We start from the raw sequence: 9282 nt of genomic DNA, 5'->3' as shown, positions 1-9282 counted from the left end.
CCTGGAGCCTCCAGAAAGGAGCACAGCCATGCTGACACATTGATCTTAGCCCACCAAAATCCATGTCAGCTTCTGACTTCCGGAACTGTGAGATACAATAAATTGATATTATTTAAGCCACTAAGTTTCTGATAATTTGTTGAGGCGGAAATCGAAAACTAACGCAGCTCCAAACAAGCAAGCTATTTAAAATATTAAATAACTGAGGGAACTTTTTAAACACTGACTAGATATTATAAGGAAGTATTTTATGATTTTAAAGAACTACCTGATACAATAATGACATTTTGCATCTTTGGTTAGATTAATTCCTAAGTTTTTGAATGATATTTGATACATATTCTTATGCGTGTGATTTTTTTTATGAAGTACTTTCAGGAGAAAGGGAGGGAGAGAGGCAAGACGGGTCAGGGAGGGAGAAGTTAAGCAAAAATGTGGTCTCAGCTAGAGACTAGCCTCAACCTGATCCCGCAGCGAGCTCTGGAGCACGGACAGAGATGGCCCCACCTAGAGGCAAGGTACCTGGCTTTCAGTCAATCATTGGCTGTAGGTTGCTCCCAGGTGACAAGGGAGTTCCTGTCAGCTGAAGGAAACTTACCAGAGAATGATGCAGCCATGAGCCATGTACCTAATACTCATAGCACCTGGGAGATGGGCCCACCAGCCCATTAAAGGGCTCTGGGAAGAACACCAACAGCGCCTACTACAGTCCACCCCTTGAACTGCTCTGATCCATTGCTTCCCAGATTAAGCTCACTCCATTTAGGCATGGCTTCTGAGGGACTCTGGACGGTCACAATTTGGTAAATTTAGCGAAAGGGAAGATTAATGGGATGAACTAGAGCCCCCACTACTGCAGTTGGTCTCAAAGTCATAACTAATACTAATCATCTCCCTCTTTCAAAGTTCTTTCTAGACTCCCCTCCCCTGCAGTTATCACTTCTGCTGGTCTAGTTGGATAGCCTGATGGGATGATGCAGTCTTTCATTCTCCAGGGGTTTGACACCTTGTTTATCATGCCATTATCAGGCAGTAGTAGCTTGTTGCCCATTACATTAAGATAAGCATGGGGGTACCAAGAGATGCCCCAGGGACCATCCAAGCAACAAGAACATTTATCCCTGTTTTCAGTCTGTAGCTTCAGTCCTGGCCTCCTCATGACAATATGGGTCAATTACCTGCTAAGTTGGTAACTACTTTCTTTGCCTTCTGGCCTACTGGCCCAAGGAGTCCAAAGTAGCCAGGTAGCAAGGACAGCTTTGTGTTCACTGCAATTTTTATTGTGTTTCCTGGTAGAATCTAGTTCCCTCTGGAAATTAGGACCTCTAAACTCACAGAGCCTAAAGTTCTGGGACACCACTCAAAGTTTCCAAGTGTATCACTGGAAATGATAAAGAGCAAGAAATCTCTACTTCCACCTCTTGATCTCCAGACCCATATACTCTACCTATTAGGGACATAGCAATAAATAAAGGCCATTGATTTAAGGAATATTCTGCATGCTTACAGATAGTGTGCCAACCTCACAGATGTCATCTGCAATCAGCGACACCCTCAAGAAGCCATTACACAGCTCTAACAGCACAGTTCTGTCAAGTACAGAATACGGTTGGAACAGTGGGTGTGGTAGTCATATACCCATCACTGCCCCTTCTTTGTCCAAATGAAGTTTTGTAGAATCAAATGATGTAAATGAGCCCTTAAATAGTGATACTGGCAGGAGTCCTGTGGCCAGGTAAAGCAAACGCATACCTGGAATATATGTCAACCACAATCAGGATGTCCAGGGTGGTAGGGTCTAATCAATTTGTCACCACATTGCTGGTTGGTCTCCCCTCAAGGGATGATACCATGCTGGAGACTTTAGCATTGGTCTCCATTGTGGGCAGGTCAGTTATTTGGCAATAGTAGTACCTATATCAGCCATGGTAAGAGGAACCCATGCTGTTTGGTCTATCTCCATCTATGGCCCAATCTCCATCTCTGCCACTATGGTTAGTCCATTATGCAAGCATTGGGTTAACCAATGACACAGGTTTGCTGACATCTACTGACTAAGTCATCCCATCCATGACATTATTTAGTGCCTCTTTTGCAGTGGATGCTCTCTGGTTGGAACTGACATGCAATATAAGAATCTTCATGCTTTGTGCCCATTTTCATATCTCTGTCTACATGCCTTGTTCCCCAAACTCTTTACCCAATCTTCCAATCTTTCTCCTTCCAGGCCCTTGACCAATCAGCCAAATCATTCACCACTTTCCATGAGTTCATGTATATCTTTAACACAGGTTATTTTTCTCTCTTGACAAAATTATTGACCTGGTTTACACTCAAAATATGCTTATTTGGTGGATTTCCCCTCATAGTCTTCTAGAATCAATATTTATACCTACAGATTAAGTCAACCCATATGTAAACCAAGTTTATTCCTTCCCCATCAGCGGGTGATTGGAAGCCCTCGTGTGGTCACAGGTGAGAGGTAAAAGAGGGGCACTGGTGCAAAAGTGGTGAATAACATTGGAGTCTGGGTCACCTACTTGTGTTTCCTGTGTTAGCCCAATCCTGTAGATAATGCCTCCACTTTACAATGGATTGCTGAACTTTTAAACTTCTGGGTTTGATAGTACCCAGATCATAATAAGACCAGCACCTCTTCTGGCTGCATGGTCACTTGATGTCACATGGCCAAACGCTCAGTCTTCACTTGAACTCAGCAGCAAGCCAGGAACTGCTTTTCAAGTGTTGCACATTTCTATATTTTAGATGGCACTGCCTTACTCCAGAACCCCAGCATCCTTCTCTACCAAACATATCTCTAGTACCAGGCTGCCTTCCAAGTCATATGGCTCAAACAGCAGGCCTGCTTGTGCCCCAGTTTAGACTCACCACAGAGTCTTTTCTTGCTCTGGTCCTTACTCAAAAACTAGCAGTCTTTCATGAAGTCCATTAAATGTGTCAAAGAAGTGTTCAAGTGCAGAATATGCTGTCTCCAAAATCCAACCTACCAAGCTGTATCAGTCATAGTTTTCCAGAGAAACAGTATATATACATAAAGAGACTTATTTTAAAAAATTGGTTCACATATAGGGGCTGACAAGCACAAAATCCATAGCATAAGCTGGCAGATTGGAAACTCAGGCAGGAGTTAATGCTGCTGTCTTGAGACAGAATTTCTTCTTCTCCAAAAAACCTCAATTTTACTCTTAAGACCTTTGTGATGGTTAATATCATACGTCAGCTTGGTTCAGTTTTGATGTTTAGTTGTTTGGTCAAGCAAGCACTGGCCTGATGGTTACTGTGAGAGTACCTCACAGATGGATGTAAATTATTAGTCAGTTGATTGCATCTATAACTGATTATATCTACAATTAACAAAGGAGATTGCTTTTAGCAATGAGAGGAGTCTCCTTAATCAATCTGTTGGAGACCTTAGAGCAAGAACTGAAGACTTCAGCAGTCAAAAAGAATTTCTATTTCTACTTCAGCCTTCAAACTTCTCCTGGGGAATACAATGCAACCTTCATTCCAACCTGTGGCCTGCCCTATGGAATTCAGACTTACTAATCCCCATGGTTTCATGAGCCAATTCCTATAATAAATTTCAGTATTTGCACATATATATGTACACGCACACATATATACAACCTTTCAATTCTATTTCTCTGGAGAACCTAATATAGCCTCCAACCTTCAAGTGATTGGTTGAGGTCCATCCACAATGAGGGTAATTTCCTTTATTTAAAGTCAACTGACTTTACATTTTAACCACATCTACAAAATATCTTCATAACAACACTTAGATTAGTGTTTGATTAAATAGCTGGGTACTATAAACTGGCCAAGTTGACACATACAATTAACCATCACACAAGTTTCTCTTTTTCATAATAGGAGGTGCAAAGTACAGTAACTTGTCCTTACTTTAAGAGAGGATATGCTGGCATACCTCAGAGCACTGGACCCCTGAAAACTTCACTGATGGAGCAAGACCTTGAGGCAAGTTTGTCTTGTCAAGGCACTTGCTCACAGGTCAGTTTAAAATGATGCCATCAATGTAGTGGACCAATGCGATGGTCTGCAGAATTTCTAGGTGGTCCAGGTCCCTTCAGACTATACTGAGGCAGAGAACTGGAGAATTAGCATAGCTCTTTGGAAAGATCAAGAGTTTGTCTCATTGTACATGGTGGCTGCTTCTGATAGGTATTGAAAAGAATTCATTCACCAGCTCAATAGCTGCATATCTTACATCAGAGTCTGTGTTATTCTGCTTTAGTAAAGATACTATAACTGGCATAGCAGTGCTGTTGGGGCTACTGCATGATTGCGTTTGAAATAATCCGCTGTCATCTGCCATGCTCCACCTGGATTTTGCAGGAGTTAGAATGACTAATTAAAAGAAATGATGGTACAAATAACTGTATATCCAGTAAGTTCTTGGAAGTGGTAATAATATCCATCTTACCCCCCAGGATGTAACATTGTCTTTTATTTACTATCTTGGCTGGGAAGGAGTAGTTTCAGGGGCTTCCATTGGCCTTTTCTACTACAACAGCTCTTGTTCCACAAGTCAAAGAACCAATAAATGGTGCCTTGTATCTTTGGATACCAGTGCCAACCCATACCCCATGTTTAACAGCTCTCCAGAGCCCTGTATATTCTATCACTGCTATAACAAATTCCCATAAATTTAGCAGCTTAGAATGATATTCCCTTATTATCTCACAGTTTTGTAGATCAGAAGTCTGGGTACAGCATGGCTCAACTGGGGCCTCTGCTTAGAGTCTTGCAAAGCTGAAATTAAGATGCAAGATGTAAGCAGGGATGGGTTTCTTTATGGAAGTTCTGGGCATTAATCTGCTCCTCAGCTCACTCAAATTGTTGGCTAAATGCATTTCCTTGTGGTTGTAGGACTGAGATCCCCTTACTTGCTGACTGTCAAGTTTCCCTCCTAGAGGTTGCCCACATTCCTTTTCATGCTTCTGTGTGGCTCCTCTCCAGGTTGAGCTCCTCTTAAATCTCTCTAGCCTCTTGCTGCCTCATCTTTCCCACCTTCAGCTGGAGAAAGTTCTCTTCTTTTGAGGGCTCATGTGATTAATTTAGACTCACTTGGATATTCCAGGATAATCTTCCTGTTTTGAAGTCTATAATATTAATTATATTTATAAAATCCCTTTTCAATGTAACATACTATTTTCACAGTGTCCAGAGATTAAGGCATTAACATCTTTAGGGGACCATTATTCTGTTTATCACACCCCAGTATACAGTTAACTGAGTAAATATCCTTAGGTCTTTTGGGGAAGAACCAGGGGAATCACTCTTAAATACACTGCCATGGTGTTGCAAGTTTCTTTCTCATGGGAGCTCTGTCCTTTCCCTCAATTAATAAGTGCTAGGCTTGAGGGATGGTTTGATGTGGAAATTGGGTTAGGGACCATGACTTTTCTTTGGAGTAGCTGACTTCAGTCTCCTGTTCATTGTTCTTGATCCCTTTTAGTTATGTATAGTAAGCAATAGTCTTGTTGGCTGACCATTTCTCCTACCTTCATGGACACCGTGCTCTGTTTGCCACCTCCATGGGTCCCAGCAGGTCATTCTACCCTGGTTGTCAGTCTGACCTTGCTGCCCATTATGATAATTCTGCCCTCCTTGCTTCTGACGGCTAAGTGCTGCCATCTGACCTCTGCTACTCCCAGATCCCATGGTCTACATTGCTACTGGGATACCTGTTCTCTTGCAGCAACACCTGTCAACTTAGGCCCCAGAGGACAGACACTACAGAGTTTCTCACTGAGGCTAGTGTCCCCAGTAACTGCACATTCCTTATGGCCTTGGTAAAAATAGTTATCTACCATGTCTTCTCAAGGAACGGTCAGCAGGTGGTTTTTCATCTTGGTGCACAGATCCACACCATCATTCCCACTTCTCTGTGCCTTTGCTCCCTTCTCCTAGTCTGTTATCTCGACTTCATTCAATGTGGGCCAATTCTCCAAGCATCCCAGCAGTGTATTAAGACTGGGACCTGAGACCCTTAAGAGGCTGTAAAATCCTGAACCACAGGAGAGTGCACCAGATGGACAAATTCCTTTTGATCCAGCTTTAAATCCTGTGTCCTTTGATCCAGACCCCTCAGGATCCATCCCCAAGACACACTCTCCCAATCCCAGACCCTGCAACTCATTTGGAGTTTATTATCTGTGCTCTTCAAATAGATCCAGCAATTTCACAAGCCATGCTGAGACTTAGCTCTCACTATTGGTCTGATAGGCAGGAAGGGAAGTGGGGCGGACCTTAAAGGTATCTATCTCATTTGAGATTTCTATATAATTTGCGACCAAGGGAGGACACTATCTTGTAATAAGAGGGAGTGGTCCATATTTGCAGGCTCACAGGGTTCAGAAGGTTTGAGGTTCTCAAGTGCCTCTACCCAGATATCCTCAACCCAAGTCTCAAGGTCTTGTTCCCTCCCTTTTAGGGTCTTAAGTTTAGCATTCAGCTTTCTTTGAAGTTCAGTATCTTTTACAATTGTGTCTTGTGTCTGGTCTTCAGCTTATTCTGCCTGTCAGCTACAAAAGGAGGAAGATTTCTTTAAATATTCCCAAAGAAGCTGTCTGTCTCTTAGACTTATTTTTAAATTATGATTAATAGGTCTGAACCTGTCATTTCTCTGTTCAGTGAATTCAAGGATTCAACAGCTGCTCAATTTTATAATTCCAATACTTATAATTGTCCCCAAGCCTTTCAAATGCCAGAGACACTACACAAATTAGTGCATCCCCTTCCACCTATCACCCACCCCAGTTCACCACAGGTGAAAGTCTTAGCAATTATTCTGCACATGCAGGGGAATATCAATATACCACTTACTACCAGCAATGGGGTTTTCATTGCCTTTAAGCAAGTGCTCCAGCTCCAGAATCCCATTCTTAGAACCTATTTCTTGGGACCACTTCTTCTCTCAACTGTCTTAGGGTGGATTCCCTAGAAGCAGAGCCTGAGATGAGCATTTGTGTAAGTGATTTGTGGAGACAGTGCTCTCAGAAGAAAGGGTGTGAAGGAGGCAGGATAGGGTGGAGGGGTGAGGTCGCTAAGGAAAGGTGAGGTCTTAGCTGCGGTCTAACTTCAACTTGATCCTCAGGAAGCTCTGGACCATGAACTGCACCACAGCCTTAGGTCCACCTTGAGGGCTGGAAGCCCCTAAAGTAAAGGGAGAGTCAGCTCTTATCCAACAAAGACAACTCAATGGAGCAGGGGAGAAGCTGGGAGCCATCAGCCTCCCATGCTCCCAGCAGTGGGAGATGGGTGTGTGCCAGATGGAAAAAGGGCATCTGAATGGGACAAAAATAGCATCTGCTAAATGTCTTTTGAAATTTTACCTTCCAAATTTGCTTCTGGTTATAATAAGAACACTGTCGATTTTATGTTTTATCTTTATATCCAACCAATCCTGTATTAATTCAATCATTTGCCTCTAGAGTACTTGGTTCATTTTTTATCAAGAATGACAGTTTCATTTCTTCTTTTCCAAACTTTATGCATTTTGTTCCTTTTAATTGCCTTATTGCCTTGGCTAGGACCTCATTAAGTCCTCATCAGGTTTGATGTTTGCTGTAGATTTTTTGGTAGATAACCTTCATAAGATAAAGGAGGTTCCCTTCCATTCCTAGTTTGCTAAGAGTTCATATAGTAAATGGGTATTAACATTTATCAAATTCTTTTCTGCATCTTTGGCAATAATCTTACTATCCCCCGTTTTATATATGAAGAAACTAAAATTCAGAGGACTGAAGCAAATTATCCAAGAAGCAGCTGTGCCCACCTCGGCAGCACCTATACTAAAGTTGGAACAATACAGAGAAGAGGAGCACGGCCCCCGCACAAGGATGACATGCAAATTCGTGAAGCGCTTCATATCTTTTCTTCCAGTTATCCATTGCTGCATGATAACTTCCAAAACTTAGTTGCATAAAGCAACTATGTATCATGCTCACAGATTGTTCAAGTCAGGACATTAGGCAGGGCACAGCGAGGACGGATGTCTCTTATCTCTGATGTCTGGACTTTCAGCTGGAAGATTTGGAGGTTGGGAGCTGGGATAACCTGAATGCTTGTTCACTCACGTGTCTGGTGGTTGTTGCTGGCTGTTGGCTGAAAACCTCAGGTCTCCAGGTGGGCCTTTCTGTGTGGTCTTTCTGATTAGTTAGTGTGGGCTTTCGCACAGCAGGGGTGGCTGGTTTCCAGGAGCGAGCATCCCAGGAGCATCCCTGGGTGTGCAAGTGTCCAGGCACAAGCCATATAACATTTAATGACTCAGCTTTGGGTGTCACACTATGTCACTTCCACTGCATTCTGTTCACCAACGCAATCACAAAGCCCTGCCCAGCTTGTAGGGGAAAGGAAGCAGCCTCCATTGTTTGATGAGGAATGGCAACATTCTGGAACAGCACGTAGGACCAGAAATATTGCTGTGGATGTTTTTTGGAGAATATAATCTGCTGCAGCCTTAAAGAGGGGCATTAAGTCAGTGAAGTAACCTTTATTCCTTCAAAATAAACCCAGAATCTAAACATTCCTCCTTTCTCTGACCTTATCTCCCACCACTCTCCCCCTTACTTATTCTATTCGAGCCCAGCATCTTCCTTGTTTTTCCTTCTGCATCAGGGCCTTTGCACTTCCATCCCTCTACCCGAAATGCTTGTCTCCCTGATATCCCCATGGCTCCCTCCTTCTTGCTCTTCAGCCCCGGCTCAAACGTCACCTCCTCAGAAAGGCCTTCCTTGACTACCCTGATGGAACAGAGCTTCTCCTTCAATATCTGTTCCCCTCCTCTAGTTTTAGTTTCCTTCATAGTATTTATTGTCACTGACATAATTTCATTTGTTGTTTATTACCTGTCTCCTCCCACTAAAATATAAGCTCCCTGAAGTACAAAGCAGGGACTTTGATTTGCTTCCAGCCATATCTCCAGCACCCAGAACAGTGCCTGGGACTAAGTAGGTACTCAATAAATATTTGTTAAGTGAATAAATGATGGACTTCTTTAGATGTGTCAGGTCACCAACATACCCTTGGACATGGTCTACAATGGCAATTCTTCAAATGTAGTTGTTTTGGTTGTTGAAGCTGCCAGAATGCAATATACCAGAAATGGACAGCTTTTAAAAGGGGAATTTGTTACTTTGCACGTTTACAGTTCTAAGGCCTTAAAAATGTCCAAACTAAGGCATCCAGGGACAAATACCTTGACTCAAGAAAGGCCAATGGTTTGAATACCTCTTT

At 42.7% G+C, this 9282-nt stretch overlaps 1 non-coding gene across 1 annotated transcript; it reads left to right on the top strand.

Moving 5' to 3' along the window:
• The first annotated feature begins 7814 nt into the window (after positions 1-7814).
• Positions 7815-7921, top strand: LOC143685347 (U6 spliceosomal RNA). The gene has a single exon (XR_013176592.1). It is a non-coding gene; the product is annotated as a U6 spliceosomal RNA (small nuclear RNA).
• Positions 7922-9282: the final 1361 nt, after the last annotated feature.

The sequence above is a fragment of the Tamandua tetradactyla genome, chromosome 5 (assembly GCF_023851605.1).
Source record: "Tamandua tetradactyla isolate mTamTet1 chromosome 5, mTamTet1.pri, whole genome shotgun sequence".
NCBI classification, from domain to species: domain Eukaryota; kingdom Metazoa; phylum Chordata; class Mammalia; order Pilosa; family Myrmecophagidae; genus Tamandua; species Tamandua tetradactyla.
The sequence above is the reverse complement of the archived record's forward strand: the minus strand, read 5'-3'. Positions and strand labels throughout refer to the sequence as shown.